The following is a 4,777-nucleotide window of genomic DNA, read 5'->3' as shown; positions in this document are numbered from 1 at the left end:
TGATGTTAGAATCACCAAGTTCATCATACTGGACTTTTCTTGAAAAGATCTTCTACAACATGATAGGTATAGAAATTAATGGTTGACACCATGGGTCAGAGAAACCAGTGATTCTCTTGATTCTCTCAATGATAGATGAAGGAGAGTTCAAAACTCAAAAGTTAATAGTTTGGTATCTTTGTTATTCCAAAGCCTGAAGAAGATCATAGTGTCAAGATGTCATGACCATGAAGACAAGTTATATAAGAATAATTCTAAATTTTAATAGTATTAGAAGTATGCTGAGCATTCCCTGTGTTCCTCAAAAATATTAAATTATGTATCTCCTTAGGTCATCAAGGATACATTCAATGGTCTGCAAACAGCAGGGAGATTTTTTTTTAGAATCATAATGATGATTCATAATGAAAGTATTAAGATATCTTCAACCTTGATATCTCATAGATAGATAGGTAGATAGATAGATATATAGATAGATAATAGATAGATAAATGTAAAGAAGAAATACAGTGGCAGAATGCTGGTGATCAGACAAACTAGTTTTTGACTACATCTTTAGACTAAATTGTCCCATTTTCAATGGAATTCTTTAATATATGTTACTTTATTTAATATAATGGAATATAATTTATAATAGAACATTTAATATAAGAAACAGTAATTTTTGCTCTTTGAATTTGATTCTAGTATTAAAACATCAATGCTTACTTAGTTACAAATCCATAGATACTTAAAACAGAGAGAAAAACCAGTTAGATATTTGCATATTGACATGATCTTACATGATTTGGGGGAATGATAAAAAAATTGGAATTTTTTTAAAAAATTGTTTTTATTTTTTTTAATTTATTTCTGAGTGAGAGAGAGAGAGACAGTGCGAGCAGGGGAGGGTCAGAGAGAGAGGGAGACACAGGATCTGAAACAGGCTCCAGGCTCTGAGCTAGCTGTCAGCACAGAGCCTGAAGTGGGGCTTGAACCTGCAAACTGTGAGATCATGACCTGAGCCAAAGTTGGACCCTTAACCGACTGAGCCACCCAGGTGCCCCAGAAAATTGGAATATACCACATTCATCACCATTTTGAAAAGAATGTCATAAAAACAACTTAGAGAAAGAGATGTGTCTATCTACAAGAAAGAAAGAAAGAAAGAAAGAAAGAAAGAAAGAAAGAAAGAAAGGAAGGAAGGAAGGAAGGAAGGAAGGAAGGAAGGAAGTAAGTAAAATTTGTTTCAGAGTAAAATTAAGGCAACCTGTGTCAACAGGAACAAACAAAGTCAGTTTTATGCTATGCCTTGCTACTTGAAAACTTCCACTAATGTATATGCCCCAAAAGGAAAAATCCAGAACTGATGGAGGTTACAGGGTCACGAGCAGGTGAGTTTGTAGAATCTTCCCTCACCAGCTTCCTCGCTCTTTGGTTACCAGAGTTAGCCTGGTCATTTGTCATTGCTGAGATTGTGGCTCCAAAGAGAGGGACCCTCTCTGTGCCTCCTGAGTCTATCTCATGTGTTGGTGTAACCTCAATAGTGCAGGAGGCTCTGGACTCCTGAAGCTCTGGTGCGAATTTAAGATTTTGTTTGTGTAAGGCATATAGGATTAATTCTTTCTCCTCTACCAAGAATAAAGAACCTTATGCTTTCTGAGTTTAGTGAACCAGTTATGGGATCTAGCAGAAGATCCATTAAGTAGAAGAACCATTATCTATGCCTGACCTTATTTTACTTATGGGCCCTCCCAACACTTTGTTGTCCATTTGGCTTCATTTGCTCCTCAGTGTTTGGCAGAATGCCATGCTAACAGAGTAAAGATGAACGGAGAACTGAGGATGAGGTTAAGCTTGCAAAATATTATACAGAAGAGTACAACTCCAGGAGAAACAAAACTTTGGCTTCTGAAATTTCTGACATTCTTCATTCAGTTTTCTCAGATGGCAGATGATGGTAGTTTCAAATAAATGAATTCATGTAGAAGAAAAGTGCAGGGTTTTGTTTGTTTGTTTGTTTGTTTGTTTTCTGGGAACAAGAAGCAAATGTTCCAGAGCAGCGGTTTTGCACCTAGATGGCCTTGAAAATAAGTCTTGGAGAAGTCTCTGTGAAGAGACTTTGTTACAAATTAAAGGTGTTGTTATGGTTTACTTTCCAAATGGCTGTTCAAAGATGTGTGTTGCAGATCCATTCAGATTTGAAGGCAGAGGCTTTGGCGTCAGCAATAGCATCAACCAAGGATATGAAGACTCAGCAAGTTGGGTGAAAAGTGTAATTGAAAAAGAGATGCTGGTCCCAGTTCAAAATAAGCCTGTGGAACTGAAACAGAACACAGCACTGCCTGCCTACCTGCCTGAGGATGAGAGTCCCACAAAGGAGCAGGACAAAACAATGTCCCAGGTGGGCTCACTCTTGGAGGACAGAGCCAGCTGACTGAGCACAGCTGCAAACCTTGTATACAGGTCATTTTCCTGATGACTTCACTTTGGGTCTCAAAGACTGCGTGAGCCAACAAGGGTCCAGGTTTCCATTGTTGTGGCGAACTGTCAAGTGCAATTTGCATCACGTTATCCTGAAAAGTTTTTAGATTGTGTGATTGCATATGCTGCATTTTACACTTTACTGAACATTTTACCTCAGTCAGTGGTAAAAAGGACAAATGCTACAGGTTGAGTTGCTTTGTTTATGAGGGTCTTAGAGCACTTAAGGAAATAGTCACTGCATTTTTTAAAATATATTGCAAAATAATAATAGATAACATAGTTTAAAAAAAGGATGAAAAATAAAAATCCATGTACTTCTGTACATGGAATAGTATCTAGAATATAGAAGTTATCTAATAAATATTTATTCTCTAAATAAAATTATAGAAAGAATATGGAAATACATTCATTGAAATAAGTGGTGCTTACTATGCACCCACTTTTATTCATAACGATCAAGAATTTATAGGGATACGAGTGAAATGATTTCATTTTAATGTAGGGGAAACTTGCATTTGGACCAAGGGCACAATAGATGAATAATACAGTTAGAGGTATCACTCGAGAATTCTTAACAGTATGTGATAATAAATCCCAGATAAGAGGAAGGAAGCAGAAATTTCTCCAATCATTTTAAACATAACATATTTTTTTTTTGTTGTTGCAAGTAATTAGGTAACTGAAAAACCTTTGAAATAGCTAGAGAGGCAGAGTCTAGGCTTGTCCTCAAGAACACCTAAACAAATCTTTGGGGAGAGGAAGGGAGGCAAACAATGAGAGACTCTTGAATGCTGAGAATAATTTGAGGACTGATGGGGGGGCGGGGAAGGGGGTGATGGGCATGGAGGAAGGCACTTGCGGGGATGAACACTGGGTGTTATATGGAAACCAACTTGAAAATAAGCTATTAAAAAAAGAACACCTGCTAAACAATACTACATACAGACTAGAGCAACATGGGAGCTTACATATCTGCACTAACCAGGAATGGTAGGAAGTAGGAAACGTTGTTGAATTCAAGAGCATACCACTCTAGTTGTGAACCAAAAATCTTGAAACCACTGAAATATAACAGCTGTCATCCATGAAGACAGTGAATGGACATCTGAACACTTCAGTAGAGAACCTAATATCCTCAGCATTGATATTAAATGTAGCACGGTACTCTCTCTTACCTTCTACCATCAAATCTCATTAAACACACCCAATTGACAGTCCCTAATATCCAACAAAAACTCTACATACCACATAATTAGGTCAATGGGGTTTAACTTTCCAACCTATGTATCACAGGTAAGTAGACTATAAGAAAGTTGAATGGATACCACAGACCAATCTACAAATATATGACAGCCCTCACTTTTGATTATGCTTGTAGTTTCCAACAATAATGATAATAATCAACCACAAGTTTCCATCAAACACATAATAGTCAGCAGGGAGAGTTTATAAGCTTGAATGATGCATTCTATGGCATAAAAATATATAGATTTAATTATAGCAAACACATTGGCAATTTCATGTACACAAAACTGTCACATATTAAATGACTTGTAGTACTAGGCATTGATTAAATAATTTGATCTAATTTTCAGAAAAGTAAGTAACAGTGTATATTGGTTGAGGTTATAAACATATTTAACAACAAAGCACTCAAGTGGTACAAAATGGGAAAAAATATAATTTTAAAATAACTACCATTTGTTTTGCTCCTATACTCCAGAGATATCATCTATATAAGTACTAGTATCATGACCTCTGCCTCTATCCCAGGCTAACTTCTCCCCTATATTGCTTGCCTACTACTTGCCCAGAACTATTCTGTGTGCTTAGGATATGTCATGGAACAAAATATACAAAACTGCCACCCTAGTGTTAACTTTCAGTTGGGAGAAAGATTTAATAAATAATAAAATAAATATGTAAAGCACATAGTATATGTGGAGATGTTTATGTAAAAAAAAAGTAAAGAGTACAACAGGAAATAAATGTGGTGCAGGAGGTGGGGCTAGGTTGCAGTGTTACACAGGATAATAGTGTTTCAGGGGAGGCCTTACTGAGAAGGTGAGGCTTCAGCAAAAGTAAGTGCTTGAGGGTATTATCTAGAAAAAGAATCCTAGGTGGAGGAACAGGTCAAGTAAATGTCTTATATGTTTACAGAGAGACAAAAAGGTCAGAATGACTGGAAAGAGAATTGGGGTAAATAGGAGAAGGAGATTAGAATAGACTGGTGTTGGGGACTCATCTTGAAAAGGACTTGAGGTCTGCCAGTATGTGTACTTTGGTTTTTATTCTGAGTGAAATAAAGAGC

At 36.6% G+C, this 4,777-nt stretch overlaps 1 pseudogene; it reads left to right on the top strand.

Moving 5' to 3' along the window:
- The first annotated feature begins 1,314 nt into the window (after positions 1 to 1,314).
- Positions 1,315 to 2,458, top strand: LOC120248345 (annotated as a pseudogene).
- Positions 2,459 to 4,777: the final 2,319 nt, after the last annotated feature.

This window comes from Hyaena hyaena, unplaced genomic scaffold (genome assembly GCF_003009895.1).
Source record: "Hyaena hyaena isolate Hyena2069 unplaced genomic scaffold, ASM300989v1 scaffold_581, whole genome shotgun sequence".
Lineage (NCBI taxonomy): Eukaryota > Metazoa > Chordata > Mammalia > Carnivora > Hyaenidae > Hyaena > Hyaena hyaena.
This window is presented reverse-complemented; position numbering and strand designations above follow the sequence as displayed.